This window comes from Garra rufa, unplaced genomic scaffold (genome assembly GCF_049309525.1).
Source record: "Garra rufa unplaced genomic scaffold, GarRuf1.0 hap1_unplaced_003, whole genome shotgun sequence".
Taxonomy (NCBI): domain Eukaryota; kingdom Metazoa; phylum Chordata; class Actinopteri; order Cypriniformes; family Cyprinidae; genus Garra; species Garra rufa.
This window is the reverse complement of record NW_027394278.1, coordinates 9467359-9494858: the sequence shown is the minus strand read 5'-3', so window position 1 is coordinate 9494858 and position 27500 is coordinate 9467359. Positions and strand designations below refer to the sequence as shown.

At 45.4% G+C, this 27500-nt stretch overlaps 52 non-coding genes across 52 annotated transcripts in view; 7 read left to right on the top strand and 45 right to left on the bottom strand.

The window, feature by feature from the left end:
• trnaq-cug (transfer RNA glutamine (anticodon CUG)) overlaps positions 1-18 on the bottom strand; it is a 72-nt gene extending 54 nt beyond the window's left edge. The window contains exon 1 of the tRNA in view: positions 1-18. This exon is cut by the window's left edge and continues 54 nt beyond it. This is a non-coding gene — a tRNA (tRNA-Gln).
• Positions 19-132: 114 nt separating this feature from the next.
• On the bottom strand, positions 133-204 carry trnaq-uug (transfer RNA glutamine (anticodon UUG)). The gene has a single exon. It is a non-coding gene; the product is annotated as a tRNA-Gln (tRNA).
• Positions 205-340: 136 nt separating this feature from the next.
• trnaf-gaa (transfer RNA phenylalanine (anticodon GAA)) lies at positions 341-413 on the bottom strand. Its single transcript has one exon. It is a non-coding gene; the product is annotated as a tRNA-Phe (tRNA).
• Positions 414-509: 96 nt separating this feature from the next.
• trnai-aau (transfer RNA isoleucine (anticodon AAU)) lies at positions 510-583 on the bottom strand. The gene has a single exon. It is a non-coding gene; the product is annotated as a tRNA-Ile (tRNA).
• A 97-nt stretch (positions 584-680) lies between these two features.
• On the bottom strand, positions 681-752 carry trnap-ugg (transfer RNA proline (anticodon UGG)). Its single transcript has one exon. It is a non-coding gene; the product is annotated as a tRNA-Pro (tRNA).
• A 529-nt stretch (positions 753-1281) lies between these two features.
• On the top strand, positions 1282-1354 carry trnaa-agc (transfer RNA alanine (anticodon AGC)). The gene has a single exon. It is a non-coding gene; the product is annotated as a tRNA-Ala (tRNA).
• A 154-nt stretch (positions 1355-1508) lies between these two features.
• Positions 1509-1580, bottom strand: trnaq-cug (transfer RNA glutamine (anticodon CUG)). Its single transcript has one exon. It is a non-coding gene; the product is annotated as a tRNA-Gln (tRNA).
• Positions 1581-1694: 114 nt separating this feature from the next.
• trnaq-uug (transfer RNA glutamine (anticodon UUG)) lies at positions 1695-1766 on the bottom strand. The gene has a single exon. It is a non-coding gene; the product is annotated as a tRNA-Gln (tRNA).
• A 136-nt stretch (positions 1767-1902) lies between these two features.
• Positions 1903-1975, bottom strand: trnaf-gaa (transfer RNA phenylalanine (anticodon GAA)). Its single transcript has one exon. It is a non-coding gene; the product is annotated as a tRNA-Phe (tRNA).
• Positions 1976-2071: 96 nt separating this feature from the next.
• On the bottom strand, positions 2072-2145 carry trnai-aau (transfer RNA isoleucine (anticodon AAU)). Its single transcript has one exon. It is a non-coding gene; the product is annotated as a tRNA-Ile (tRNA).
• A 97-nt stretch (positions 2146-2242) lies between these two features.
• On the bottom strand, positions 2243-2315 carry trnap-ugg (transfer RNA proline (anticodon UGG)). The gene has a single exon. It is a non-coding gene; the product is annotated as a tRNA-Pro (tRNA).
• Positions 2316-3071: 756 nt separating this feature from the next.
• On the bottom strand, positions 3072-3143 carry trnaq-cug (transfer RNA glutamine (anticodon CUG)). The gene has a single exon. It is a non-coding gene; the product is annotated as a tRNA-Gln (tRNA).
• Positions 3144-3257: 114 nt separating this feature from the next.
• On the bottom strand, positions 3258-3329 carry trnaq-uug (transfer RNA glutamine (anticodon UUG)). Its single transcript has one exon. It is a non-coding gene; the product is annotated as a tRNA-Gln (tRNA).
• A 136-nt stretch (positions 3330-3465) lies between these two features.
• Positions 3466-3538, bottom strand: trnaf-gaa (transfer RNA phenylalanine (anticodon GAA)). The gene has a single exon. It is a non-coding gene; the product is annotated as a tRNA-Phe (tRNA).
• A 96-nt stretch (positions 3539-3634) lies between these two features.
• On the bottom strand, positions 3635-3708 carry trnai-aau (transfer RNA isoleucine (anticodon AAU)). The gene has a single exon. It is a non-coding gene; the product is annotated as a tRNA-Ile (tRNA).
• Positions 3709-3805: 97 nt separating this feature from the next.
• trnap-ugg (transfer RNA proline (anticodon UGG)) lies at positions 3806-3877 on the bottom strand. The gene has a single exon. It is a non-coding gene; the product is annotated as a tRNA-Pro (tRNA).
• A 525-nt stretch (positions 3878-4402) lies between these two features.
• On the top strand, positions 4403-4475 carry trnaa-agc (transfer RNA alanine (anticodon AGC)). The gene has a single exon. It is a non-coding gene; the product is annotated as a tRNA-Ala (tRNA).
• A 154-nt stretch (positions 4476-4629) lies between these two features.
• trnaq-cug (transfer RNA glutamine (anticodon CUG)) lies at positions 4630-4701 on the bottom strand. The gene has a single exon. It is a non-coding gene; the product is annotated as a tRNA-Gln (tRNA).
• Positions 4702-4815: 114 nt separating this feature from the next.
• trnaq-uug (transfer RNA glutamine (anticodon UUG)) lies at positions 4816-4887 on the bottom strand. The gene has a single exon. It is a non-coding gene; the product is annotated as a tRNA-Gln (tRNA).
• A 136-nt stretch (positions 4888-5023) lies between these two features.
• trnaf-gaa (transfer RNA phenylalanine (anticodon GAA)) lies at positions 5024-5096 on the bottom strand. Its single transcript has one exon. It is a non-coding gene; the product is annotated as a tRNA-Phe (tRNA).
• A 96-nt stretch (positions 5097-5192) lies between these two features.
• Positions 5193-5266, bottom strand: trnai-aau (transfer RNA isoleucine (anticodon AAU)). Its single transcript has one exon. It is a non-coding gene; the product is annotated as a tRNA-Ile (tRNA).
• A 97-nt stretch (positions 5267-5363) lies between these two features.
• Positions 5364-5435, bottom strand: trnaq-uug (transfer RNA glutamine (anticodon UUG)). Its single transcript has one exon. It is a non-coding gene; the product is annotated as a tRNA-Gln (tRNA).
• A 529-nt stretch (positions 5436-5964) lies between these two features.
• trnaa-agc (transfer RNA alanine (anticodon AGC)) lies at positions 5965-6037 on the top strand. The gene has a single exon. It is a non-coding gene; the product is annotated as a tRNA-Ala (tRNA).
• Positions 6038-6191: 154 nt separating this feature from the next.
• trnaq-cug (transfer RNA glutamine (anticodon CUG)) lies at positions 6192-6263 on the bottom strand. The gene has a single exon. It is a non-coding gene; the product is annotated as a tRNA-Gln (tRNA).
• Positions 6264-6377: 114 nt separating this feature from the next.
• Positions 6378-6449, bottom strand: trnaq-uug (transfer RNA glutamine (anticodon UUG)). The gene has a single exon. It is a non-coding gene; the product is annotated as a tRNA-Gln (tRNA).
• Positions 6450-6585: 136 nt separating this feature from the next.
• trnaf-gaa (transfer RNA phenylalanine (anticodon GAA)) lies at positions 6586-6658 on the bottom strand. Its single transcript has one exon. It is a non-coding gene; the product is annotated as a tRNA-Phe (tRNA).
• Positions 6659-6754: 96 nt separating this feature from the next.
• trnai-aau (transfer RNA isoleucine (anticodon AAU)) lies at positions 6755-6828 on the bottom strand. The gene has a single exon. It is a non-coding gene; the product is annotated as a tRNA-Ile (tRNA).
• A 97-nt stretch (positions 6829-6925) lies between these two features.
• Positions 6926-6997, bottom strand: trnap-ugg (transfer RNA proline (anticodon UGG)). Its single transcript has one exon. It is a non-coding gene; the product is annotated as a tRNA-Pro (tRNA).
• A 525-nt stretch (positions 6998-7522) lies between these two features.
• trnaa-agc (transfer RNA alanine (anticodon AGC)) lies at positions 7523-7595 on the top strand. The gene has a single exon. It is a non-coding gene; the product is annotated as a tRNA-Ala (tRNA).
• Positions 7596-7749: 154 nt separating this feature from the next.
• On the bottom strand, positions 7750-7821 carry trnaq-cug (transfer RNA glutamine (anticodon CUG)). The gene has a single exon. It is a non-coding gene; the product is annotated as a tRNA-Gln (tRNA).
• A 114-nt stretch (positions 7822-7935) lies between these two features.
• trnaq-uug (transfer RNA glutamine (anticodon UUG)) lies at positions 7936-8007 on the bottom strand. The gene has a single exon. It is a non-coding gene; the product is annotated as a tRNA-Gln (tRNA).
• A 136-nt stretch (positions 8008-8143) lies between these two features.
• trnaf-gaa (transfer RNA phenylalanine (anticodon GAA)) lies at positions 8144-8216 on the bottom strand. The gene has a single exon. It is a non-coding gene; the product is annotated as a tRNA-Phe (tRNA).
• Positions 8217-8312: 96 nt separating this feature from the next.
• Positions 8313-8386, bottom strand: trnai-aau (transfer RNA isoleucine (anticodon AAU)). Its single transcript has one exon. It is a non-coding gene; the product is annotated as a tRNA-Ile (tRNA).
• Positions 8387-8483: 97 nt separating this feature from the next.
• On the bottom strand, positions 8484-8556 carry trnap-ugg (transfer RNA proline (anticodon UGG)). The gene has a single exon. It is a non-coding gene; the product is annotated as a tRNA-Pro (tRNA).
• A 529-nt stretch (positions 8557-9085) lies between these two features.
• Positions 9086-9158, top strand: trnaa-agc (transfer RNA alanine (anticodon AGC)). The gene has a single exon. It is a non-coding gene; the product is annotated as a tRNA-Ala (tRNA).
• A 154-nt stretch (positions 9159-9312) lies between these two features.
• Positions 9313-9384, bottom strand: trnaq-cug (transfer RNA glutamine (anticodon CUG)). Its single transcript has one exon. It is a non-coding gene; the product is annotated as a tRNA-Gln (tRNA).
• A 114-nt stretch (positions 9385-9498) lies between these two features.
• Positions 9499-9570, bottom strand: trnaq-uug (transfer RNA glutamine (anticodon UUG)). Its single transcript has one exon. It is a non-coding gene; the product is annotated as a tRNA-Gln (tRNA).
• Positions 9571-9706: 136 nt separating this feature from the next.
• trnaf-gaa (transfer RNA phenylalanine (anticodon GAA)) lies at positions 9707-9779 on the bottom strand. Its single transcript has one exon. It is a non-coding gene; the product is annotated as a tRNA-Phe (tRNA).
• Positions 9780-9875: 96 nt separating this feature from the next.
• trnai-aau (transfer RNA isoleucine (anticodon AAU)) lies at positions 9876-9949 on the bottom strand. Its single transcript has one exon. It is a non-coding gene; the product is annotated as a tRNA-Ile (tRNA).
• A 97-nt stretch (positions 9950-10046) lies between these two features.
• On the bottom strand, positions 10047-10118 carry trnap-ugg (transfer RNA proline (anticodon UGG)). Its single transcript has one exon. It is a non-coding gene; the product is annotated as a tRNA-Pro (tRNA).
• A 525-nt stretch (positions 10119-10643) lies between these two features.
• Positions 10644-10716, top strand: trnaa-agc (transfer RNA alanine (anticodon AGC)). Its single transcript has one exon. It is a non-coding gene; the product is annotated as a tRNA-Ala (tRNA).
• A 154-nt stretch (positions 10717-10870) lies between these two features.
• Positions 10871-10942, bottom strand: trnaq-cug (transfer RNA glutamine (anticodon CUG)). The gene has a single exon. It is a non-coding gene; the product is annotated as a tRNA-Gln (tRNA).
• A 114-nt stretch (positions 10943-11056) lies between these two features.
• On the bottom strand, positions 11057-11128 carry trnaq-uug (transfer RNA glutamine (anticodon UUG)). Its single transcript has one exon. It is a non-coding gene; the product is annotated as a tRNA-Gln (tRNA).
• Positions 11129-11264: 136 nt separating this feature from the next.
• On the bottom strand, positions 11265-11337 carry trnaf-gaa (transfer RNA phenylalanine (anticodon GAA)). The gene has a single exon. It is a non-coding gene; the product is annotated as a tRNA-Phe (tRNA).
• Positions 11338-11433: 96 nt separating this feature from the next.
• trnai-aau (transfer RNA isoleucine (anticodon AAU)) lies at positions 11434-11507 on the bottom strand. The gene has a single exon. It is a non-coding gene; the product is annotated as a tRNA-Ile (tRNA).
• A 97-nt stretch (positions 11508-11604) lies between these two features.
• trnap-ugg (transfer RNA proline (anticodon UGG)) lies at positions 11605-11676 on the bottom strand. Its single transcript has one exon. It is a non-coding gene; the product is annotated as a tRNA-Pro (tRNA).
• Positions 11677-12205: 529 nt separating this feature from the next.
• trnaa-agc (transfer RNA alanine (anticodon AGC)) lies at positions 12206-12278 on the top strand. Its single transcript has one exon. It is a non-coding gene; the product is annotated as a tRNA-Ala (tRNA).
• Positions 12279-12432: 154 nt separating this feature from the next.
• Positions 12433-12504, bottom strand: trnaq-cug (transfer RNA glutamine (anticodon CUG)). The gene has a single exon. It is a non-coding gene; the product is annotated as a tRNA-Gln (tRNA).
• A 114-nt stretch (positions 12505-12618) lies between these two features.
• Positions 12619-12690, bottom strand: trnaq-uug (transfer RNA glutamine (anticodon UUG)). The gene has a single exon. It is a non-coding gene; the product is annotated as a tRNA-Gln (tRNA).
• A 136-nt stretch (positions 12691-12826) lies between these two features.
• On the bottom strand, positions 12827-12899 carry trnaf-gaa (transfer RNA phenylalanine (anticodon GAA)). The gene has a single exon. It is a non-coding gene; the product is annotated as a tRNA-Phe (tRNA).
• Positions 12900-12995: 96 nt separating this feature from the next.
• Positions 12996-13069, bottom strand: trnai-aau (transfer RNA isoleucine (anticodon AAU)). The gene has a single exon. It is a non-coding gene; the product is annotated as a tRNA-Ile (tRNA).
• Positions 13070-13166: 97 nt separating this feature from the next.
• On the bottom strand, positions 13167-13238 carry trnap-ugg (transfer RNA proline (anticodon UGG)). Its single transcript has one exon. It is a non-coding gene; the product is annotated as a tRNA-Pro (tRNA).
• Between the last annotated feature and the right edge of the window lie 14262 nt (positions 13239-27500).

The following is a 27500-nucleotide window of genomic DNA, read 5'->3' as shown; positions in this document are numbered from 1 at the left end:
CCATTACACCATGGAACCTTGACGAGAGAGGCCACTGCTCAGAGGAAAGCAAAGAAGAAGTCGCTTACGGCTCACCAGCAACAAAAATAAAGTTGAGCCTTTTTTGTTTTTATCTGCCGCAAGAAGGCACGTAGGTTCCACCGAGATTTGAACTCGGATCGCTGGATTCAAAGTCCAGAGTGCTAACCGTTACACCATGGAACCACGAGCGCCTCTTTGACAGCTGACCTGGAGGTAGATAGTGTTGCGGCTAGGGGGAACCAGTCAGAGCGAGGGGTTGTATCCCAGTGAGTTTTGGTCACTGGCCACCCTCGACCAAAAGACAAAAGAAAGCTGCATCTGCCGAAACCCGGGATTGAACCAGGGACCTTTAGATCTTCAGTCTAACGCTCTCCCAACTGAGCTATTTCGGCCACATCCCCCTAGGGTTTGGTCTGCAGGGGTTTACGTGACACCACCCGTCGCTTTGAGAGAAGAGCAGAGACGAGCTAACAGAGAACAAAAGACGTTGGCCCGTACGGGGATCGAACCCGCGACCTTGGCGTTATTAGCACCACGCTCTAACCAACTGAGCTAACCGGCCTGGCTCCGGCCAGACGTCTGCCCAATTTCCCCAAAATTTGCTGACTGCTCGTGGGCCCCTTAGCAGGCAGAAAAGCTTCAGGACCAAGCCTGACCACGGGCTCGTCCGGGATTTGAACCCGGGACCTCTCGCACCCAAAGCGAGAATCATACCCCTAGACCAACGAGCCACGCTCACGCAGCTGGCGCACCGCCGCCTGCCCTCGAGCGACGCTCTTCACGTGGCTTTGAATGCAGGGAGCATCCGGAAGTCTGCGCTTGTGGCAAAAAGCACCTCGATTTCTGAGAAACTTGTTTCTGCCCTGCTCTACTCACCCTGTTACGGTCCTCAGGGGTGCAGACTTACTTGACCGCAACAGTCACTTCTGATACAGGATCACAATCTTGTGAAAGCCAAGTGGATCGTTTGTAATAAAGCAACAACAACAAGAAAGCCCAAAAAACAACATTAAAAACACTGAATGAAACAAGCAAGCATTAGAAGAAATGAGTCTAAAAACAAACAAGTTGGCGGCGATCATAATAACCAAAAGCAAAGAAGACAAATAGCAACAACAAAAGAAAGAAAAAATTAACTGCAATGGAAGAAATGACACACCTCGAGACAAGGTCAAAGGCAAAGGAATGAAAGTGGGCCTTTGAATGGATTCAATAATGGTGGTGGACCTAACAGGGAGAAGATTCTGCCTTCTGCGGCCAGGGGAATTAGCTCAAATGGTAGAGCGCTCGCTTAGCATGCGAGAGGTAGCGGGATCGATGCCCGCATTCTCCAAAGGGCTCCTGACCTTTTACGAGCACGTCCCCAAGGAGACAGACTGCGCTTTTTGCGGTGCGAAACGTACCCTCGCAGTTGCGTGAGCCTTTGGGGCCCACTGCTGTCAAAAGGATTTCTCAGAACGGGCCCTGCGCACATTCGTGGCAAAAGCAGGTCCCACCGAGATTTGAACTCGGATCGCTGGATTCAGAGTCCAGAGTGCTAATCATTACACCATGGAACCTTGACGAGAGAGGCCGCTGCTCAGAGGAAAGCAAAGAAGAAGTCGCTTACGGCTCACCAGCAACAAAAATAAAGTTGAGCCTTTTTTGTTTTTATCTGCCGCAAGAAGGCACGTAGGTTCCACCGAGATTTGAACTCGGATCGCTGGATTCAAAGTCCAGAGTGCTAACCGTTACACCATGGAACCACGAGCGCCTCTTTGACAGCTGACCTGGAGGTAGATAGTGTTGCGGCTAGGGGGAACCAGTCAGAGCGAGGGGTTGTATCCCAGTGAGTTTTGGTCACTGGCCACCCTCGACCAAAAGACAAAAGAAAGCTGCATCTGCCGAAACCCGGGATTGAACCAGGGACCTTTAGATCTTCAGTCTAACGCTCTCCCAACTGAGCTATTTCGGCCACATCCCCCTAGGGTTTGGTCTGCAGGGGTTTACGTGACACCACCCGTCGCTTTGAGAGAAGAGCAGAGACGAGCTAACAGAGAACAAAAGACGTTGGCCCGTACGGGGATCGAACCCGCGACCTTGGCGTTATTAGCACCACGCTCTAACCAACTGAGCTAACCGGCCTGGCTCCGGCCAGACGTCTGCCCAATTTCCCCAAAATTTACTGACTGCTCGTGGGCCCCTTAGCAGGCAGAAAAGCTTCAGGACCAAGCCTGACCACGGGCTCGTCCGGGATTTTGAACCCGGGACCTCTCGCACCCAAAGCGAGAATCATACCCCTAGACCAACGAGCCACGCTCACGCAGCTGGCGCACCGCCGCCTGCCCTCGAGCGACGCTCTTCACGTGGCTTTGAATGCAGGGAGCATCCGGAAGTCTGCGCTTGTGGCAAAAAGCACCTCGATTTCTGAGAAACGTGTTTCTGCCCTGCTCTACTCACCCTGTTACCGTCCTCAGGGGTGCAGACTTACTTGACCGCAACAGTCACTTCTGATACAGGATCACAATCTTGTGAAAGCCAAGTGGATCGTTTGTAATAAAGCAACAACAACAAGAAAGCCCAAAAAACAACATTAAAAACACTGAATGAAACAAGCAAGCATTAGAAGAAATGAGTCTAAAAACAAACAAGTTGGCGGCGATCATAATAACCAAAAGCAAAGAAGACAAATAGCAACAACAAAAGAAAGAAAAAATTAACTGCAATGGAAGAAATGACACACCTCGAGACAAGGTCAAAGGCAAAGGAATGAAAGTGGGCCTTTGAATGGATTCAATAATGGTGGTGGACCTAACAGGGAGAAGATTCTGCCTTCTGCGGCCAAGGGAATTAGCTCAAATGGTAGAGCGCTCGCTTAGCATGCGAGAGGTAGCGGGATCGATGCCCGCATTCTCCAAAGGGCTCCTGACCTTTTACGAGCACGTCCCCAAGGAGACAGACTGCGCTTTTTGCGGTGCGAAACGTACCCTCGCAGTTGCGTGAGCCTTTGGGGCCCACTGCTGTCAAAAGGATTTCTCAGAACGGGCCCTGCGCACATTCGTGGCAAAAGCAGGTCCCACCGAGATTTGAACTCTGATCGCTGGATTCAGAGTCCAGAGTGCTAATCATTACACCATGGAACCTTGACGAGAGAGGCCGCTGCTCAGAGGAAAGCAAAGAAGAAGTCGCTTACGGCTCACCAGCAACAAAAATAAAGTTGAGCCTTTTTTGTTTTTATCTGCCGCAAGAAGGCACGTAGGTTCCACCGAGATTTGAACTCGGATCGCTGGATTCAAAGTCCAGAGTGCTAACCGTTACACCATGGAACCACGAGCGCCTCTTTGACAGCTGACCTGGAGGTAGATAGTGTTGCGGCTAGGGGGAACCAGTCAGAGCGAGGGGTTGTATCCCAGTGAGTTTTGGTCACTGGCCACCCTCGACCAAAAGACAAAAGAAAGCTGCATCTGCCGAAACCCGGGATTGAACCAGGGACCTTTAGATCTTCAGTCTAACGCTCTCCCAACTGAGCTATTTCGGCCACATCCCCCTAGGGTTTGGTCTGCAGGGGTTTACGTGACACCACCCGTCGCTTTGAGAGAAGAGCAGAGACGAGCTAACAGAGAACAAAAGACGTTGGCCCGTACGGGGATCGAACCCGCGACCTTGGCGTTATTAGCACCACGCTCTAACCAACTGAGCTAACCGGCCTGGCTCCGGACAGACGTCTGCCCAATTTCTCCAAAATTTGCTGACTGCTCGTGGGCCCCTTAGCAGGCAGAAAAGCTTCAGGACCAAGCCTGAACACGGGCTCGTCCGGGATTTGAACTCGGGACCTCTCGCACCCAAAGCGAGAATCATACCCCTAGACCAACGAGCCACGCTCACGCAGCTGGCGCACCGCCGCCTGCCCTCGAGCGACGCTCTTCACGTGGCTTTGAATGCAGGGAGCATCCGGAAGTCTGCGCTTGTGGCAAAAAGCACCTCGATTTCTGAGAAACTTGTTTCTGCCCTGCTCTACTCACCCTGTTACGGTCCTCAGGGGTGCAGACTTACTTGACCGCAACAGTCACTTCTGATACAGGATCACAATCTTGTGAAAGCCAAGTGGATCGTTTGTAATAAAGCAACAACAACAAGAAAGCCCAAAAAACAACATTAAAAACACTGAATGAAACAAGCAAGCATTAGAAGAAATGAGTCTAAAAACAAACAAGTTGGCGGCGATCATAATAACCAAAAGCAAAGAAGACAAATAGCAACAACAAAAGAAAGAAAAAATTAACTGCAATGGAAGAAATGACACACCTCGAGACAAGGTCAAAGGCAAAGGAATGAAAGTGGGCCTTTGAATGGATTCAATAATGGTGGTGGACCTAACAGGGAGAAGATTCTGCTGTGGCCAGGGGAATTAGCTCAAATGGTAGAGTGCTCGCTTAGCATGCGAGAGGTAGCGGGATCGATGCCCGCATTCTCCAAAGGGCTCCTGCCCTTTTACGCGCACGTCCCCAAGGAGACAGACTGCGCTTTTTGCGGTGCGAAACGTACCCTCGCAGTTGCGTGAGCCTTTGGGTCCCACTGCTGTCAAAAGGATTTCTCAGAACGGGCCCTGCGCACATTCGTGGCAAAAGCAGGTCCCACCGAGATTTGAACTCGGATCGCTGGATTCAGAGTCCAGAGTGCTAACCATTACACCATGGAACCTTGACGAGAGAGGCCGCTGCTCAGAGGAAAGCAAAGAAGAAGTCGCTTACGGCTCACCAGCAACAAAAATAAAGTTGAGCCTTTTTTGTTTTTATCTGCCGCAAGAAGGCACGTAGGTTCCACCGAGATTTGAACTCGGATCGCTGGATTCAAAGTCCAGAGTGCTAACCGTTACACCATGGAACCACGAGCGCCTCTTTGACAGCTGACCTGGAGGTAGATAGTGTTGCGGCTAGGGGGAACCAGTCAGAGCGAGGGGTTGTATCCCAGTGAGTTTTGGTCACTGGCCACCCTCGACCAAAAGACAAAAGAAAGCTGCATCTGCCGAAACCCGGGATTGAACCAGGGACCTTTAGATCTTCAGTCTAACGCTCTCCCAACTGAGCTATTTCGGCCACATCCCCCTAGGGTTTGGTCTGCAGGGGTTTACGTGACACCACCCGTCGCTTTGAGAGAAGAGCAGAGACGAGCTAACAGAGAACAAAAGACGTTGGCCCGTACGGGGATCGAACCCGCGACCTTGGCGTTATTAGCACCACGCTCTAACCAACTGAGCTAACCGGCCTGGCTCCGGCCAGACGTCTGCCCAATTTCCCCAAAATTTGCTGACTGCTCGTGGGCCCCTTAGCAGGCAGAAAAGCTTCAGGACCAAGCCTGACCACGGGCTCGTCCGGGATTTGAACCCGGGACCTCTCGCAACAAAAGCGAGAATCATACCCCTAGACCAACGAGCCACACTCACGCAGCTGGCGCACCGCCGCCTGCCCTCGAGCGACGCTCTTCACGTGGCTTTGAATGCAGGGAGCATCCGGAAGTCTGCGCTTGTGGCAAAAAGCACCTCGATTTCTGAGAAACTTGTTTCTGCCCTGCTCTACTCACCCTGTTACGGTCCTCAGGGGTGCAGACTTACTTGACCGCAACAGTCACTTCTGATACAGGATCACAATCTTGTGAAAGCCAAGTGGATCGTTTGTAATAAAGCAACAACAACAAGAAAGCCCAAAAAACAACATTAAAAACACTGAATGAAACAAGCAAGCATTAGAAGAAATGAGTCTAAAAACAAACAAGTTGGCGGCGATCATAATAACCAAAAGCAAAGAAGACAAATAGCAACAACAAAAGAAAGAAAAAATTAACTGCAATGGAAGAAATGACACACCTCGAGACAAGGTCAAAGGCAAAGGAATGAAAGTGGGCCTTTGAATGGATTCAATAATGGTGGTGGACCTAACAGGGAGAAGATTCTGCCTTCTGCGGCCAGGGGAATTAGCTCAAATGGTAGAGCGCTCGCTTAGCATGCGAGAGGTAGCGGGATCGATGCCCGCATTCTCCAAAGGGCTCCTGACCTTTTACGAGCACGTCCCCAAGGAGACAGACTGCGCTTTTTGCGGTGCGAAACGTACCCTCGCAGTTGCGTGAGCCTTTGGGGCCCACTGCTGTCAAAAGGATTTCTCAGAACGGGCCCTGCGCACATTCGTGGCAAAAGCAGGTCCCACCGAGATTTTAACTCGGATCGCTGGATTCAGAGTCCAGAGTGCTAACCATTACACCATGGAACCTTGACGAGAGAGGCCGCTGCTCAGAGGAAAGCAAAGAAGAAGTCGCTTACGGCTCACCAGCAACAAAAATAAAGTTGAGCCTTTTTTGTTTTTATCTGCCGCAAGAAGGCACGTAGGTTCCACCGAGATTTGAACTCGGATCGCTGGATTCAAAGTCCAGAGTGCTAACCGTTACACCATGGAACCACGAGCGCCTCTTTGACAGCTGACCTGGAGGTAGATAGTGTTGCGGCTAGGGGGAACCAGTCAGAGCGAGGGGTTGTATCCCAGTGAGTTTTGGTCACTGGCCACCCTCGACCAAAAGACAAAAGAAAGCTGCATCTGCCGAAACCCGGGATTGAACCAGGGACCTTTAGATCTTCAGTCTAACGCTCTCCCAACTGAGCTATTTCGGCCACATCCCCCTAGGGTTTGGTCTGCAGGGGTTTACGTGACACCACCCGTCGCTTTGAGAGAAGAGCAGAGACGAGCTAACAGAGAACAAAAGACGTTGGCCCGTACGGGGATCGAACCCGCGACCTTGGCGTTATTAGCACCACGCTCTAACCAACTGAGCTAACCGGCCTGGCTCCGGACAGACGTCTGCCCAATTTCCCCAAAATTTGCTGACTGCTCGTGGGCCCCTTAGCAGGCAGAAAAGCTTCAGGACCAAGCCTGAACACGGGCTCGTCCGGGATTTGAACTCGGGACCTCTCGCACCCAAAGCGAGAATCATACCCCTAGACCAACGAGCCACGCTCACGCAGCTGGCGCACCGCCGCCTGCCCTCGAGCGACGCTCTTCACGTGGCTTTGAATGCAGGGAGCATCCGGAAGTCTGCGCTTGTGGCAAAAAGCACCTCGATTTCTGAGAAACTTGTTTCTGCCCTGCTCTACTCACCCTGTTACGGTCCTCAGGGGTGCAGACTTACTTGACCGCAACAGTCACTTCTGATACAGGATCACAATCTTGTGAAAGCCAAGTGGATCGTTTGTAATAAAGCAACAACAACAAGAAAGCCCAAAAAACAACATTAAAAACACTGAATGAAACAAGCAAGCATTAGAAGAAATGAGTCTAAAAACAAACAAGTTGGCGGCGATCATAATAACCAAAAGCAAAGAAGACAAATAGCAACAACAAAAGAAAGAAAAAATTAACTGCAATGGAAGAAATGACACACCTCGAGACAAGGTCAAAGGCAAAGGAATGAAAGTGGGCCTTTGAATGGATTCAATAATGGTGGTGGACCTAACAGGGAGAAGATTCTGCTGTGGCCAGGGGAATTAGCTCAAATGGTAGAGTGCTCGCTTAGCATGCGAGAGGTAGCGGGATCGATGCCCGCATTCTCCAAAGGGCTCCTGCCCTTTTACGCGCACGTCCCCAAGGAGACAGACTGCGCTTTTTGCGGTGCGAAACGTACCCTCGCAGTTGCGTGAGCCTTTGGGTCCCACTGCTGTCAAAAGGATTTCTCAGAACGGGCCCTGCGCACATTCGTGGCAAAAGCAGGTCCCACCGAGATTTGAACTCGGATCGCTGGATTCAGAGTCCAGAGTGCTAACCATTACACCATGGAACCTTGACGAGAGAGGCCGCTACTCAGAGGAAAGCAAAGAAGAAGTCGCTTACGGCTCACCAGCAACAAAAATAAAGTTGAGCCTTTTTTGTTTTTATCTGCCGCAAGAAGGCACGTAGGTTCCACCGAGATTTGAACTCGGATCGCTGGATTCAAAGTCCAGAGTGCTAACCGTTACACCATGGAACCACGAGCGCCTCTTTGACAGCTGACCTGGAGGTAGATAGTGTTGCGGCTAGGGGGAACCAGTCAGAGCGAGGGGTTGTATCCCAGTGAGTTTTGGTCACTGGCCACCCTCGACCAAAAGACAAAAGAAAGCTGCATCTGCCGAAACCCGGGATTGAACCAGGGACCTTTAGATCTTCAGTCTAACGCTCTCCCAACTGAGCTATTTCGGCCACATCCCCCTAGGGTTTGGTCTGCAGGGGTTTACGTGACACCACCCGTCGCTTTGAGAGAAGAGCAGAGACGAGCTAACAGAGAACAAAAGACGTTGGCCCGTACGGGGATCGAACCCGCGACCTTGGCATTATTAGCACCACGCTCTAACCAACTGAGCTAACCGGCCTGGCTCAGGCCAGACGTCTGCCCAATTTCCCCAAAATTTACTGACTGCTCGTGGGCCCCTTAGCAGGCAGAAAAGCTTCAGGACCAAGCCTGACCACGGGCTCGTCCGGGATTTTGAACCCGGGACCTCTCGCACCCAAAGCGAGAATCATACCCCTAGACCAACGAGCCACGCTCACGCAGCTGGCGCACCGCCGCCTGCCCTCGAGCGACGCTCTTCACGTGGCTTTGAATGCAGGGAGCATCCGGAAGTCTGCGCTTGTGGCAAAAAGCACCTCGATTTCTGAGAAACTTGTTTCTGCCCTGCTCTACTCACCCTGTTACGGTCCTCAGGGGTGCAGACTTACTTGACCGCAACAGTCACTTCTGATACAGGATCACAATCTTGTGAAAGCCAAGTGGATCGTTTGTAATAAAGCAACAACAACAAGAAAGCCCAAAAAACAACATTAAAAACACTGAATGAAACAAGCAAGCATTAGAAGAAATGAGTCTAAAAACAAACAAGTTGGCGGCGATCATAATAACCAAAAGCAAAGAAGACAAATAGCAACAACAAAAGAAAGAAAAAATTAACTGCAATGGAAGAAATGACACACCTCGAGACAAGGTCAAAGGCAAAGGAATGAAAGTGGGCCTTTGAATGGATTCAATAATGGTGGTGGACCTAACAGGGAGAAGATTCTGCCTTCTGCGGCCAGGGGAATTAGCTCAAATGGTAGAGCGCTCGCTTAGCATGCGAGAGGTAGCGGGATCGATGCCCGCATTCTCCAAAGGGCTCCTGACCTTTTACGAGCACGTCCCCAAGGAGACAGACTGCGCTTTTTGCGGTGCGAAACGTACCCTCGCAGTTGCGTGAGCCTTTGGGGCCCACTGCTGTCAAAAGGATTTCTCAGAACGGGCCCTGCGCACATTCGTGGCAAAAGCAGGTCCCACCGAGATTTTAACTCGGATCGCTGGATTCAGAGTCCAGAGTGCTAACCATTACACCATGGAACCTTGACGAGAGAGGCCGCTGCTCAGAGGAAAGCAAAGAAGAAGTCGCTTACGGCTCACCAGCAACAAAAATAAAGTTGAGCCTTTTTTGTTTTTATCTGCCGCAAGAAGGCACGTAGGTTCCACCGAGATTTGAACTCGGATCGCTGGATTCAAAGTCCAGAGTGCTAACCGTTACACCATGGAACCACGAGCGCCTCTTTGACAGCTGACCTGGAGGTAGATAGTGTTGCGGCTAGGGGGAACCAGTCAGAGCGAGGGGTTGTATCCCAGTGAGTTTTGGTCACTGGCCACCCTCGACCAAAAGACAAAAGAAAGCTGCATCTGCCGAAACCCGGGATTGAACCAGGGACCTTTAGATCTTCAGTCTAACGCTCTCCCAACTGAGCTATTTCGGCCACATCCCCCTAGGGTTTGGTCTGCAGGGGTTTACGTGACACCACCCGTCGCTTTGAGAGAAGAGCAGAGACGAGCTAACAGAGAACAAAAGACGTTGGCCCGTACGGGGATCGAACCCGCGACCTTGGCGTTATTAGCACCACGCTCTAACCAACTGAGCTAACCGGCCTGGCTCCGGACAGACGTCTGCCCAATTTCCCCAAAATTTGCTGACTGCTCGTGGGCCCCTTAGCAGGCAGAAAAGCTTCAGGACCAAGCCTGAACACGGGCTCGTCCGGGATTTGAACTCGGGACCTCTCGCACCCAAAGCGAGAATCATACCCCTAGACCAACGAGCCACGCTCACGCAGCTGGCGCACCGCCGCCTGCCCTCGAGCGACGCTCTTCACGTGGCTTTGAATGCAGGGAGCATCCGGAAGTCTGCGCTTGTGGCAAAAAGCACCTCGATTTCTGAGAAACTTGTTTCTGCCCTGCTCTACTCACCCTGTTACGGTCCTCAGGGGTGCAGACTTACTTGACCGCAACAGTCACTTCTGATACAGGATCACAATCTTGTGAAAGCCAAGTGGATCGTTTGTAATAAAGCAACAACAACAAGAAAGCCCAAAAAACAACATTAAAAACACTGAATGAAACAAGCAAGCATTAGAAGAAATGAGTCTAAAAACAAACAAGTTGGCGGCGATCATAATAACCAAAAGCAAAGAAGACAAATAGCAACAACAAAAGAAAGAAAAAATTAACTGCAATGGAAGAAATGACACACCTCGAGACAAGGTCAAAGGCAAAGGAATGAAAGTGGGCCTTTGAATGGATTCAATAATGGTGGTGGACCTAACAGGGAGAAGATTCTGCTGTGGCCAGGGGAATTAGCTCAAATGGTAGAGTGCTCGCTTAGCATGCGAGAGGTAGCGGGATCGATGCCCGCATTCTCCAAAGGGCTCCTGCCCTTTTACGCGCACGTCCCCAAGGAGACAGACTGCGCTTTTTGCGGTGCAAAACGTACCCTCGCAGTTGCGTGAGCCTTTGGGTCCCACTGCTGTCAAAAGGATTTCTCAGAACGGGCCCTGCGCACATTCGTGGCAAAAGCAGGTCCCACCGAGATTTGAACTCGGATCGCTGGATTCAGAGTCCAGAGTGCTAACCATTACACCATGGAACCTTGACGAGAGAGGCCGCTGCTCAGAGGAAAGCAAAGAAGAAGTCGCTTACGGCTCACCAGCAACAAAAATAAAGTTGAGCCTTTTTTGTTTTTATCTGCCGCAAGAAGGCACGTAGGTTCCACCGAGATTTGAACTCGGATCGCTGGATTCAAAGTCCAGAGTGCTAACCGTTACACCATGGAACCACGAGCGCCTCTTTGACAGCTGACCTGGAGGTAGATAGTGTTGCGGCTAGGGGGAACCAGTCAGAGCGAGGGGTTGTATCCCAGTGAGTTTTGGTCACTGGCCACCCTCGACCAAAAGACAAAAGAAAGCTGCATCTGCCGAAACCCGGGATTGAACCAGGGACCTTTAGATCTTCAGTCTAACGCTCTCCCAACTGAGCTATTTCGGCCACATCCCCGTAGGGTTTGGTCTGCAGGGGTTTACGTGACACCACCCGTCGCTTTGAGAGAAGAGCAGAGACGAGCTAACAGAGAACAAAAGACGTTGGCCCGTACGGGGATCGAACCCGCGACCTTGGCGTTATTAGCACCACGCTCTAACCAACTGAGCTAACCGGCCTGGCTCCGGCCAGACGTCTGCCCAATTTCCCCAAAATTTGCTGACTGCTCGTGGGCCCCTTAGCAGGCAGAAAAGCTTCAGGACCAAGCCTGACCACGGGCTCGTCCGGGATTTGAACCCGGGACCTCTCGCACCCAAAGCGAGAATCATACCCCTAGACCAACGAGCCACGCTCACGCAGCTGGCGCACCGCCGCCTGCCCTCGAGCGACGCTCTTCACGTGGCTTTGAATGCAGGGAGCATCCGGAAGTCTGCGCTTGTGGCAAAAAGCACCTCGATTTCTGAGAAACTTGTTTCTGCCCTGCTCTACTCACCCTGTTACGGTCCTCAGGGGTGCAGACTTACTTGACCGCAACAGTCACTTCTGATACAGGATCACAATCTTGTGAAAGCCAAGTGGATCGTTTGTAATAAAGCAACAACAACAAGAAAGCCCAAAAAACAACATTAAAAACACTGAATGAAACAAGCAAGCATTAGAAGAAATGAGTCTAAAAACAAACAAGTTGGCGGCGATCATAATAACCAAAAGCAAAGAAGACAAATAGCAACAACAAAAGAAAGAAAAAATTAACTGCAATGGAAGAAATGACACACCTCGAGACAAGGTCAAAGGCAAAGGAATGAAAGTGGGCCTTTGAATGGATTCAATAATGGTGGTGGACCTAACAGGGAGAAGATTCTGCCTTCTGCGGCCAGGGGAATTAGCTCAAATGGTAGAGCGCTCGCTTAGCATGCGAGAGGTAGCGGGATCGATGCCCGCATTCTCCAAAGGGCTCCTGACCTTTTACGAGCACGTCCCCAAGGAGACAGACTGCGCTTTTTGCGGTGCGAAACGTACCCTCGCAGTTGCGTGAGCCTATGGGGCCCACTGCTGTCAAAAGGATTTCTCAGAACAGGCCCTGCGCACATTCGTGGCAAAAGCAGGTCCCACCGAGATTTGAACTCGGATCGCTGGATTCAGAGTCCAGAGTGCTAATCATTACACCATGGAACCTTGACGAGAGAGGCCGCTGCTCAGAGGAAAGCAAAGAAGAAGTCGCTTACGGCTCACCAGCAACAAAAATAAAGTTGAGCCTTTTTTGTTTTTATCTGCCGCAAGAAGGCACGTAGGTTCCACCGAGATTTGAACTCGGATCGCTGGATTCAAAGTCCAGAGTGCTAACCGTTACACCATGGAACCACGAGCGCCTCTTTGACAGCTGACCTGGAGGTAGATAGTGTTGCGGCTAGGGGGAACCAGTCAGAGCGAGGGGTTGTATCCCAGTGAGTTTTGGTCACTGGCCACCCTCGACCAAAAGACAAAAGAAAGCTGCATCTGCCGAAACCCGGGATTGAACCAGGGACCTTTAGATCTTCAGTCTAACGCTCTCCCAAATGAGCTATTTCAGCCACATCCCCCTAGGGTTTGGTCTGCAGGGGTTTACGTGACACCACCCGTCGCTTTGAGAGAAGAGCAGAGACGAGCTAACAGAGAACAAAAGACGTTGGCCCGTACGGGGATCGAACCCGCGACCTTGGCGTTATTAGCACCACGCTCTAACCAACTGAGCTAACCGGCCTGGCTCCGGACAGACGTCTGCCCAATTTCCCCAAAATTTGCTGACTGCTCGTGGGCCCCTTAGCAGGCAGAAAAGCTTCAGGACCAAGCCTGACCACGGGCTCGTCCGGGATTTGAACCCGGGACCTCTCGCACCCAAAGCGAGAATCATACCCCTAGACCAACGAGCCACGCTCACGCAGCTGGCGCACCGCCGCCTGCCCTCGAGCGACGCTCTTCACGTGGCTTTGAATGCAGGGAGCATCCGGAAGTCTGCGCTTGTGGCAAAAAGCACCTCGATTTCTGAGAAACTTGTTTCTGCCCTGCTCTACTCACCCTGTTACGGTCCTCAGGGGTGCAGACTTACTTGACCGCAACAGTCACTTCTGATACAGGATCACAATCTTGTGAAAGCCAAGTGGATCGTTTGTAATAAAGCAACAACAACAAGAAAGCCCAAAAAACAACATTAAAAACACTGAATGAAACAAGCAAGCATTAGAAGAAATGAGTCTAAAAACAAACAAGTTGGCGGCGATCATAATAACCAAAAGCAAAGAAGACAAATAGCAACAACAAAAGAAAGAAAAAATTAACTGCAATGGAAGAAATGACACACCTCGAGACAAGGTCAAAGGCAAAGGAATGAAAGTGGGCCTTTGAATGGATTCAATAATGGTGGTGGACCTAACAGGGAGAAGATTCTGCTGTGGCCAGGGGAATTAGCTCAAATGGTAGAGTGCTCGCTTAGCATAAGAAGGAGCCCAATCTTTGAGCCCCCCCTCGCAAGCGAAAAAGACGCGAAAACGCAAGTGTGCCGACAAGTTTCCCCTGCAACAATATTCGGGCTATATTCTTATGCGGTATGGATGAGTTTTAGTTACATGTGAAACACGTCAGCCTCGGCGGGCTGGATTCGAACCCGCGGTCTGCGCGACTGAGTCGAAGTCCCGTTCTGAATCAAATGATTCGCGAATCGCGAAACTTGATCCGGTTGGACTGATTCCAAACAGTGAATACGTTGACACTTTACGTCGTATTAAAAACACGCCCCATCCCACCTTGTTTTTGTTTTTATTTTATTTTTTACAAATCTCGCCCTAGACATAACATTATATTGATTGATATTTATTAATTTGTGTATGTTATTTTTAAAAGGCATATTACATGTTTATGTTTATGGTTAAATACGCGATCCGATTGGAGCGAATCGTCACGTTGACAGTTTCCGTCGTCTTAAAACACGCCCCCATCCTCACCTGCTTTTTCCACAAATCGCGCCCTAGACATATCAATATGTTGATATTTATTATTTTGTGAAAATAATTTTTTGGTAAATATGTATAAACATAAATGTATATGATATATGTTTATGGTTAAATAAAACGAATTAAAATGTTGATATGTTAAGTAGTTGATTTTATGTTTTATGTTAATTATGTTAATAATATTTTTAAAAGGTATATTACTTGTGTATGTTTAAATTAATGAATAAAATGTTTTCTCAAAGGTTATTATTATTTTTTTGTATATGTGGGACATGATTTGATGGATATCATTTATCAGATTTAATTTATCTGATCAAAAGACACTTTAAATGTTCAAATGTAAAATGTTTAATTTAAATGAACATAATATACATACACATAATATATACAGAAAAGATATAATTTATTGAGGAGGATACAGTATCGAGGGGTATACAGGACAATATGAAAAAGTGGGCCCGTGTAATATATATAAATACAAAAAAAAAGACATTTATTATATTTACTGAGGGGTATACAGGACAATATGAAGGAGTGGGCCCATGTAATAAAACAAAATATATACAGGAACGATATTATTTATTGAGGAACATACCAGAAAATATGAAAGAATGGGCCCATGTAATATAAATAAAATATATACAGTAAAATATATTTATTAAGGAAGATACCGGATAATGTGAAAGAGTGGGCCCGTGTACAATACAAAATATATACAGAAAATAAATTATTTATTGAGGAGGATACCGAACAGTATGAAAGAGTGGGCACATGTAAACAAAATATATACAGAAAAAATTGTCTTTATTGAGGAGGTTTATGTAGCTGGCGCTGTTCTGCCAACCAGTCATCGAAAGACTTTCCATTTGAGGCACTCGGGCAAAATGTGGCATTGCCATATCGACTATGGCCGAACTCTTTAGTTTTGGGCTGCCCACATTTGCTGCATTTGTTAAAAGTAACCCCTCGCACATACTTTCTCTTGTGGACGCCGCTTTCCTCCTCCAGGGCCCGTCGGCGCCTGTTCCTCTGGGTGTAACGGGACACAGGAGCATCAGACGCAGGAGCAGGTGGAGCTGGGCCTGCACTCGATGTTGAAGCACCAGAAGAGGGGATCACCACTGACACAGTCATGTCCGGGTTAAGGACTAGTGTGCCTAACAATGACCCAGGTGCTGAAATGGGCTGCACAACTCCTGATGCTGTGGGGGCAGGTGCAATGGGGCACTGTGTGGTGGTGGTAGCAGCGGGCCGTCGACCTGGTCGCAGGATCGGAGCCTGTCCTTCCCGATTTGGCTGAAGGATAAATGGATGTTTTGGCCCTGATGTCGATGGTGCTTCATCCAATTTTTCCCTCGGCAGAGGAAGCTGCGTATCGGCCACAGCAATTGGGTCAGGTGAAGTCAGTCCCTGAGCGAGGACACTCATTTCCTGATTCTTCTGCCGCCGCTGAAACCTGACAATAAATTACTTGTATTATAAATATGTTTTAAGAAGTATTCATTTAATTTGAAGCAAATAATGTCCCTTGCTTACCACTGAATGAGTGTCTTCTGGTTTAGCTCAAACAGCTGGATCATGGTTTCATCCATCAGCCTTCGACAGTTAAGCACCAGCTCTCGGATGTGGTGGTAATCGGTGAGGATTTTAGACCACCTGGGGGTGCAAACTCCAGCCTTCTTGGTCGGCGACTTGTGTAAAGCACACAGCTTGATACAAATTGCCTCAACCAAGCGACTGGTGTTGGGCCACTGTGCTGGACCCCCAGGATGTCCAATCAGACACCGTTTAACACTCTCCACACCCGGTGTGACTCCGGTCCGCTTCGGTGCTTTAAAGCGCCCATGTGTCAGCTGAGGCTGATGTCGAGGCTGATAGTTGACCCGCTGTTTGTCAGAGTCAGGGAGAGCTGTCCACAGCTGGATGACCTCTGTCACCTGCAGGTCAGTGAGGTAAGGAGCCTCACGAAGACCCACTAGGTAACCAGCCAGGTCCTGGACCTTGTCCCACCCAGCGATGCCATCGGGTCCAATGACTGCTCCCTAGTAAATGCAGATTAATATTAATATAAGTGAAATAAAATGGTATTGAAATTAAATAAAGCCCTTTTTTACCTGAAATAAAGTGTTTTACCTGAGCCTCGTTGGAGAGACTACTTCCAGTGTCGGATGGCTGTGACAGCACTGAAGGGGCAGGGGCAAGATGATGTCCTTCTCCGCCAGATGATGTGGACGGCTCAGCCGGTGATGCCGGGGACTGAGGCAGAGGCAAAGATGAGGGGCTGTTTTTAAGATCACGGCAGGGGTCATCCTCATACAGCACTGGAACTGTGATGTCCTCCGTGATCTCTTCGTCAAACCCCTCATCTTGCAGGTCCTGGTCATCAACTGCCTCCACCAGCCTGTCTTCCTCCTCTGGGTTCTGGAGCACTGGAGTCAGTGTTTTGCCAGTCTGGCTGTAAAGGTACTCCATTCCCAGCAATTCACCTACAAGAATAAAATGGGAAAAAAGAAAGTGTTCTTAACATTTTGTCTAATACATTAAAGGCTAAATAGATAAAATAGTACAATATATGAATGTGATCTCCCTGTTCATCTATGAATTTTTTTGTTTTGCAAAAATAATTCAAATGATCTATAAAAAAAAAACATGAATGAATGAATTCTTGCCTGTATATGCTCCAGGAGGGCGATAGCGCTCATCCCAGGGCTTCCCGAAGACAGCTTGGCTAAGCCGGTCCACAGCCTCCCTCATGGCACAGCCATATGTCCGGATGGAGGATGCTCCTTTTATGGCGTCTTCCATCCGGTCATCATTCCAACGCATCAAGCCCTCAAGGAGATACGCTTGAAAATGCGCATCACTGGCACTGGTTCCTAAAAATTAAATAAACAAAAAAGTTTTGTACTTCACATGAGGTGCTATGAGGTAACTGGTTACATGTAATAGAGTTACATAATTACAATACAATTACACAACACATGCATGTATATATTTAAGAAAAATATATGTATATATATATTAAATATATTTATATATAATATAAATTATATGAATAATAAATATATACATGTAATTATTTTCAAAATATATACTGTATGTGTGTGTTTTTATTTATACATAATAAATACATATATTACACATATATTATATAAACAACTTTTGAATGTGAGTAATCGCAATTTAAATTACATTAAAAATTATAGTTACTAGTGACTTGTCAGGCAATACAGCTTTGTTAATGCTTATGACATCAGAAAAGAACTGTAGTATTACTGTAGATTGTGACATTTATTCATGTGACATTACTTTAAAGTAATGGAAGCAGTTATAGTGCTTATATTTTTGACAAAAAAAATTGTAATCCGTATGTATGTAATACCTGGAATAAAACGGTTTAGGTGGAGGTGGAAAGACTCCAAGGAGGTAGAGCCACGGGCACACCTGTAGCAGCACAGCTCCACACCGCCCTTCTTCAGTGTCCCCTTCTTCATGTACAGCGGAAAGTTCTCTGGGTCTTGGATACACGGAACGTGCTTCCGCTGTTCCTTCCATATCTGCTGGATCCGTTCGTGATTCAGCAGAGGAACTCCCAGAGTGTCCTTCCCGTCCGCACTGTCGAACAGATCAATCAGTGACCCGATCAATCTGGTGGTCTCCTCCACCCCCCTGGTCCTCCTCCGGCAGTGCAGTGCCAACTCTCTCCGGGTAATGCGAGCACTGACCGCCCTTTCTGAGATGTGGCCAGTCTTCTTTGCCGCCAGCTCACCCTCCTTTGCACTGCGAAGTGCAGCCACATCCTCTGGATCCCACTGAAAGATGCACGTGGACAGACGGGCCATGAAGATCCCGTAGAGTGGATGAGCCTCTGTCGTGACACCTGCAGCAAATCGCCGCATGAAATGCCAGATGTCGAGGCGCACTTCAAGCTCGACCCACTCCGAGAACATCATCTTCACCTGACACTGGCCATGCTGACTGCAGCAATCTCTGTCCACGTACATCACTTTTGGGGCTGCCTCTCCTGCGTCCCGGTAGCGCTTCATCAGGCCAGCTGCCATGTGGTCCAGTCCATGTCCCTCGGCGGCTGTAAGCACAGAGACGAGGACTTGGCCGTGTTCATTCCCCACATTTGTGCACCAGGCAGCTGTACCTGAAGCAGCACCTGCGAGTTTCTTTGTGACCTATTGGGAAAAATAAAAGGGTGACAAAACTGTATTCATTGTGTATGCACATATATCCATATCTGGCAAATTTCTGGATATAAACAGGACTGTAATACCTTTTTAGTGGAGTCCATCTTGAGAACAGAGCCAAAGACGGATGTTATTTTGGCTTTGACCTCATGCAGTCGCCACAGAACATCCCTGGCGTACACGGCTAAGAGCCACTTAGGCTTAGGCAGGGCAGGTAAAAGGGGAGGCTCAGCAAATACAGGAGGCTGCACAAGGGAGGACCTTGTGAACGGTTCGCAGGCAGTCAGGTACTGCAGAACACGCTGTGTCCATGCCTCACTGTGCTGTTCCGTCAGCTTCTTGTACAGCTGAGTCACACTGTTGCCCAGTGTCCTCTCCCTCATCATCCTCAGCACCCGGTTGTCACATGAGTATCTAAGGAAACAACAATATAATCATGCAAATGCTTTGGTTGTAGAAAAAAACACACAAGATAAAAGAGCCTAATAATGAATGATTGTCATTATGAATTACCTGTATGTCAGCAAAGCTGGAAACTGACTGCGGTGGCCCATATCCAGCTGCCCTAAGATGTCCTCGGACCAGGCAGGATACTTCTTTTTGCAGCCTTTGCACTCCAGATACTCAGTGGCAAGGTCATACCACCCGTCGATGTCCAAAACCTTGCGCACGGTGCGGTAAAGTCCTGCTGCTGTTAGCCTGTGCTTACCACAGTCTGGGCGAACACAGACAAGAGGAAATAACCACATCTTCAGCGGCATCCACAAGAAAAGGGGCCGACAGAAGAAGAGGTCTGGTGAGGCGGGTGGCTGACTGTTAATTAAAGGGGGCTGAGGAGGATACCACCAAAGCTTCAGCTGGGACACTAGTTCTGGCTTGCCGGTTCGTGGGTTGGCCTTAAATAGTGTGTTCCGGATCCACTCATGCTGGAAATGTGGAAGATGATCTTTCCAGTGGCCTGGGAGCTCAGCTGGTGGCTGATGATGTGGAGGATCTGGTGTTTTTGCTGTTTCCGCCAATGGAGACGGACCGGCACAGGACTCTGAGTAAACAGTAACAAAAACAATATAAGTATGACCGTTGGATTTGATAGTAATACGCCAGAAAAGCAGCCCACAAGCAGCCTACGAAGCAGTAATTTTGGAGGAGTGTTAATAATCGTTATGCTTATATTTAGGCATAACAGTGAAGAAAATGGTACTAGTGTTAAGAAGCAAAGAACACAGTGTACACTTTATTGATGTAAGAAAAATGGAATTAGTAAAGTTCTTTGAGAATGAGGATCAGATGTGATTGAGTAAGGAAAATGAGGTGTGATGAATTCAGTAATGGTGCGCACAGACATGAAGCATGCACACATATACAATAAGGAAAAACCGTCCTTATCATTAGATTAGAACAATGACTCTCCACCATCCTGTCTGCTCAGGGGGAGCTAAAGAGTGAGTGAGCGAGAAGAGCAAGCAGTGTGAGAAAGTTATCTAGTGATTGTTTAACAACGGGTAAGTTTAGAAACGCAAATAAATACACTGACACCTTTGGACATCCTTAACGTTTTGAAGAAGTGCACTCAAATCCCGCTTGAGGCATGATGTGACATAATTCTGTATTGTAAACAAAAAATATTTACAAATGTTGATTTTAGTTTTTTTAAATAATGGTTCACATTGTGTTTTCACAAAACATTCTTATAGCATTTGTATTGGTGTCATATGCCACACCTGTATTCAGCTGTGCTTCACATTGTGATGCAGCAAATACCAGCTCCTCATCATCATCTTCAGCAGTGGAAACGGAAGTGCCTGGAGCACAAATGTTAGAACTATTACTGTGAACAATACACAGAGACAAGTGTATGTAAGGTGGTGCTTACTTACCTGTAGCGAAAAGCTGTCTTCGGGCCAAAGTTTCTGCTGCTGGAGAAGGTAAAGTAGACTGCACTAATGGATCTGGAAACAGCAAGTGGACAGGTTTGCCATAACAATAAATGAATACGTGTACAATTTCTGTAGGGAAAACGTAATATTCACACTCCTACTCACAGTGTTTAACTGGTGACACGAGTTTTTTCGCCAGCTGTGAAGGAGACAAATGTTTGCCATGCGCCAACAGCGCTTTCACAGTGGCGGTCCGCTGTACACCAGTTCGGATGGCTGCAGGTGGAGGTGCAGAGGTACTGGAGGCTGCGGCTGGAGGTACAGAGGCACTGGAGGTTGCAGGTGGACGTGCAGGACGTACACTGGTGCCCACAGCAGAAGCCTGCCTTTTCAGGACATATGTCTTGAAAATGGCCATGTTGGTGTTTGGCCTGGCATCGGCCTTAACCAGGTACCTGATGAGGGCTTGGGCCTCCTTGCTTTGGTCCTCATAAACTTCCTTCATGGACCGGCCCTGGAAGTCACCAAACTCCACCATCAAGCAGCCCTGGTCTCCAGATGCTCGGGCTTCTGCTTGCATTTCCTGCTTCCTCTCATACTTCTCCACTTCTTCAGCCATCTCTCTGATATGAGAAGTGTACTGTAGGAAGAGCTGTTTATTTTCGGACAGGGGGGTTGTCTGCGCTGTCTCCTTGGAAATGCTGAGCACCAAATACACTGCGTACCCCAGAGAGTTTTCCAGGAGCCATCTAAATCTCTGGCCCTGGTACTTCCCAAACTGAAGTTTGCAGTGAGCCAGTACTAAAAACTGGTCACTGGGGTCTCCACCGTTTGTGCTGACAAAAGAACGGGCCTCTGCCAGCACCTGCTCCTTGGGTTTGGCCCTTCCCGACTCCATATTTTCAAGGCGCTTCGCCTCCTCCGATGGCGCCATGAGGAGCCGGCACGATGTTGCCGATTGGCGGCGAAAAAAGGGGTAAGCATACATTTTCTGTAATGAAGATCAGAAAGAGACTATTACCTCTAGCAAACTGAAAGATACCTGTATGTTAAGTGTGTAATGATAATTTGATAAACCATATTACTGTGGTAATAAACATGGACAGGAATCTGATAAATGTACAAATATATGTAAAGTCAAATATGAAGTCTGAAATTTCCTTCTAGTAATAATTCTAGGCTCGGAGGAGGTCACTAGTATTATTACCAAATATAAGTAATATATATATAAGCAGAGCTGGGTAGTAACTGATTACATGTTATTTCATCTGAATTACATAACCAGAATCCAAAAATTAAGTACCTGTATTTAGATTAAAAAATATATATATTTTAAAATATTCCGAATCAGACTAAAGTTACTTTTTTTTATGCATTATATGATTTTATTTTAATTTAAATTTAATTTTTTTTTACACAATGACATTAAATTATTCCTAACTGATATATACTTCCTAATTCCTCTTTTTGATCTTTTAAATTTCTTTTCTAAAACAGCCTACTGCTTATATTCATAAAAAAAAGTCTTCCAGTTTTGTGGACACTCACACAAAGACCAGTCACTAGTCAGGTGGAGATACAGCATTTGACCACTGATTTACAAAAATCATTTCAGGTTTGCATAAAGTGTTTCAACATTGCATCAACTACTGATAAACACATTCATTTTTATTTGAAAGATCACACTGTAGATATTTTTAACCACCTTCAACAAAGGCTTTTGTCTTTCAAACACATTATCATGCACACATTTTAACTAATATATTTAATTAACATACTTAAATTGAATATTTTAATAATTATCACATTTTCATGTTCATTGGTCCTCTGATGAGGTTATGGTCACAAGACATGCAGGTAAACAAAAAGAATATATATCATTTTTGTGCATTTTTAATTGATTTTAAAATGATTTACTTTAATTTATTATTTTTATGGTTTAATTAATTAGTAGTTTTTTATTTAACTCCCTGCAGTTATTTCACAAACATGTGTTAAATGCACTTAGTGTTGTTAATAACAACAAATACAATCTATTTTCTTATTCTTTTTTTCAAGATTACCCTGTTTAAATCAATGTGATAAACAAGTTAGGTCAAAAGTAATCTAAAAGTAACGTAAAAGTAGTCTGACTAACTTATATTACCTAAAATGTGTAATGTAACTGTTAATGGTTTAAATAACTAACTACAATTTGTCTTGTAACTTGGAATTAGTAACGAATTAACTTACAGTCATTACAGTTACAGTAAGTAAGTTACCCAGCTCTCTGTCTCTCTACATACAGATCTGGCCATTAAAAATGCGTCTATTTTCACGCGGCAGCCTGCAATTCGGCACGCGAGGCCACGCGTCATGCCGCAGCGGCTTTTTTAGATTTTTTTACAACGTGGTTGCACTTCATACAATATCCACCAGGTGGCGCAAGGAACAACATTCTGTAGCCAAACCCTGCACAAAGAGGGATATTTGGACAGTATTTACGTCTGTATTTCATTCTGTATGTAACGGCAAAGTATTTATAATTTCGTTTCTTTTTTATTAAGGTAATTTAGAAAAAAAAAGTTTGGAGCATTTTTGTTCGTTAAACGTAAGCTTTTTGTTTCTTAAAGACCAAGCGGCAGACAGTGAGTTTACCTACTCTGTTTTTCAATTTGCCTTCTCAAATCACGAATTGGCTAAAATAAAATCCATAGATGTAAAACAAAAGATTTAAATACTAAGAGATATAAATGTGTGCTATTAGGTGCCAATCGTTTGTGCGGAGAGTGCAAAACACATTTTTAGGACATGAAGGATCAAGCTCGATCAGTTACATTTTTTTCAGTGGAAAATATGTAACCACTATTTTTTGTCAGACATGATAAATAAATATGTAGAAAGACTTAAATTACTACTTAACGAAAAAAAACGAGGATTTGAGGAGGACTGTTAACTGCATCATCACTGAATCAAAACTGAATCAAAGCGCGGAATCCAAAACATATAGATGAAGACGTTCTGCTTTCTTGTAATTTGCTTGCTGCTTTCATTTTTACGTCACTGTTTAGATTTTATTCGCTGCTTGCAATGGCGATAACAATACAGTGCATCATTTCTCCCTGTTGAGCGCATTGCTGGACGATGTGTGTCAAATACATCCACGGTGCAATTAAGTACAACAACAGAAAAAGTGACTATAGTCATGCCACTATGTACAGTGGTTGAGGTCTAAAATGTTCTAATATTTGTTAAGTGATCATTTGCTTTACTATTTGTAAATTGTATACAATAAAAATATATTTTGTTCTGTAATTTGCTTGGCCTGACTTGGCTTTCATTAATGAAAAGAAAATGTAGTTGTTGTTATATTTGTCTTGAAAATATCGATATACCAACAACTATATTTTCTATATATTTTCATCTGTGTGCGTGCGTGCGCGTATATAGATAGATAGATAGATAGATAGATAGATAGATAGATAGATAGATAGATAGATAGATAGATAGATAGATAGATAGATAGATAGATGAAAATAGAGAAAATATAGTTCAAGAACAAAATATAGAACAAAATGTGTACACACAAATGTTAATATACACTTTAAAAATATTAAATGATATCTGTTTAAAAAACTGTTTCACATGAAAAATATAATTTTATTGCATGTCGCGGTGTTATGTGTAGTTGAGTCAAAGAAGGCTACAGTTAGCCAGCTCTAGATCAGTGAGTCTCAAGCCACCCCCCTTCCCCTGGTTTGCATTTGTATAGCTCCAGTAATCATTTACATATAAAAGCTACACCGAGGCCAAGGTGACATGAATCATGGGGGGTGTCAGGTGCTAAGCCTTCCACATCAATTTTTGGCAGTTCCCTACAATTATCTGTGCTAACTGCGCATTCCTGTGAACAGCCATTAACCTGAAACTTCTGCGACAATTCACAGTGTCGTTAAATGACGAAAACCACTTTTTTCATGCAGTGTACATCGCAAAACCTCTAGTGTCTTCATGTACTGTATATTGAAGTTTAGACAGTTTGCAAGAATATTTAGTATCACTGGTGTGAAAATGCTGTTAGATGGCGGTGGAGTAAACGGGAGTTGAGACTGGCAGATCCAGCTATTTTAGGCTACTTTGAATTTAAAGTTCAGGTTGCATTGTCCGATAAAAAAAAAATAAAAATGATCAGAACTATCAGCACAGTATATAACACTAATCTGGTTGCACAATAGAAAGAAATATGCAAACACTAGCCATGAGCCGTGTCAATTTCGACACAAAGGGAAGTGGGAACTATTTGTTTTTTTCAGTTATTTTAAAAGTAGCAGTTAATGAGGCGATCAGCGGCAGTATAAAGAGCGAAATGTTTATGAATAGCCGAATGGGGATGGGGGGTGAATGCTGCCTGTTTTGCCTTGTAATCAACATTTTATTGAGACTGTTTTTGGGGGGGTCCAACTGTGTAGCATTCGGTTTAATTGCGGATTCAGCATTCAAATGCATGCCAGGGAAAAGGGGAAAGCTTTCCTCACACGCTCCACCTATGATACACCCTCTTATCACAAAACATTAGTGTCCACACCCCTGACACACTGTACGAATATATACAGTCCATCCATCTGTAAAGTCATCTCAAAATGACCAAAATCAGCAAGCTGCATTCCCAAGACATCAGGGTGATGAGGTCTGCTGGAAGTTCTACTCAAGAAATATCCCGACATCTGAAATCCATTGGTGTACACGCTACATTGAGCACTATCCGGAGACACTACAAAGAAAGATCATCACACAAACGTAATCCTCGCAAAATAACGGAGTAAGTTACCCACTGCATGACGCGAACACAAACACTGGCCTAAATACCGGTTAATGCTAAGTGGTGGTTATGCATAAACTGTCAAATGTTTAACTATTTTCTGTTTTGCCCTTGATTTTAGAGACATTGTCCTATCCATAGAGAATATCACTCATCAGAATGATGAACTGGTGTCATGTTCCGTGAAAAAACAGCTATGGCGTGACAGCGGAGTGGAAATAAGCGAGCGATCCATTCGGAGGATAAGGCAAAAGCTTGGGTGGAAGTATGGGAAAACTCAACATTGTCCCATGATCAGAGACAAAAATAAAGAGTTACGTCTCCAACAAGCCCAAAAATGGATTGCTGAGAAGGAGTCATTTCACGATGTAATTTTCACTGATGAAACAACAGTGGCTTTGGACCGCTTTGCCACCATGTCATTTCGTAGAAGTGGGAGACACGTGTCTAAACCAAAGCCAAAGCACCCGCTAAAAGTTCATGTTTGGGGAGCAATATCCAGACTGGGTCCGGGACCGATTGCAATCTTCGAAGGCATAATGGACCGGTCTTTCTTTGAAAATGCTATTGTAACAGAAACTGCTGCCCCATACATTAGGGAAAACTTCGGAGCACATCACCGTTTTTTCCAGGACAATGACCCGAAGCACACTGCTGCAGGCAGACTCATTGCTGAACAGGGTGTAAACTGGGTGAAGACTCCCGCCGAATCCCCCGACATGAATCCCATTGAAATGGTGTGGCATGCTCTGAAAGATTATATTCGAAAAGTAGCAAAACCAACTACAAAGTCTGACTTAATTGATGCCATAAATAAATTCTGGTTTGAGGAACTTACAGCAGTGGCATGCAACAAGTACATAAACAGACTGTTTAAAGTTCTTCCGGCTGTGGTGAAACATCAGGGTGGACATACTGGAATGTAACGATGTATAAAGTTGTTTAAAAATGTCTAAGCATTGGCAAAACTGTAAAATGAAAATAAAATGTACATTAATGATCACTTGAATAAATAAGCTTTTTTAACGTTGTTGTTCAGAATCTGCTGTTATCAAAAACATAAAATAATACTGATAATACTGATAAAAATGCATAAACACGAGTTTAATGCATAAATAAACCTGAGTGAGCATAGTAGCCCGGGATTATCAGAGATAGGTTTATTAATATTTCATTTTGAGTTAAGAAATTATTATATTAATTGTTATAGAAATTAATACAATATTACATAATTATATAGGCGTTGCTGTATATGCCAATGCTGTCTGTGCGCGATTTAGACAGCATTCACAAGTGTATCATGAATAAATATTACATGTATTTCCAATTAAAAAGCCCTACAAGAAACATTTCATGCATCACACACAGTCTTGTCCATTAACTGATCCTCTTTTTTTCCGTATTATTCGTTTATATCCATTATTTTCAACTTCATTTTGATCTCTTTACATAACATTCTGGGCTGCGTTTCGATTAATTTTAGTGCTTAAAAGCGTTTTCATTTTGTGAGCGTTCGTTATTGTTTCACGTGCCTTTCCCAAAAGTGCACTTAACACAATTGCAAATTGCAATTAATATACAAATCATTGAAGAGTGAATTATTCACGTAGTTTCATTTGGAAATAATTTATTGTCACACAGTGAAATAGGCCTACATTCCTTATATTAACTGATAGTATTTTTTTCCGTGTTGGTATTAATATTATTATCATTATCATTATTATTACTATTAGTAATAATATTACTATTAGCCAGTTATTATTGTATATATTTTTAGTTTCGTTTATATTCGTTTCCCCCACCCTTAATTTTGCTCTCTTTACTTAACGTTCATGTAAATGATACTGTAAATGCTTGACATATGCTATATGACTGAATTTTACTGGAATGTAGTTTAAAGGTTGAATTGAACATATTTTATTTTGTTTCGTCTAATTAATAGACTAGACTATATAATTACTAAACTGTTTTACTGAGGAATGCATCATTCACGTAGTTTCATTTGTAAATGAAAACATGCTAATTTATCGTCACACACGGGGAGAAATACAATCAAAAATTTTATTGGCATAATTGTCAGGTGTTAAAAATAAATAGCCCTAACCAGATATTAAAATAATAGTAGCCTATTAATAATAAAGTGATTTAGAGCTATCTACTTTTTTGTTTATTGTGAATCGCTTAACCTAAATAACGTTCTGTATATCCTATTTGCCATATATTTAGCAAATATTGTAAACGACAATTATGCCAATAAAGTTTTGCCTTTATGATTGTATTAATGCCCGTGTGTGACCATAAACGATTTACAAAT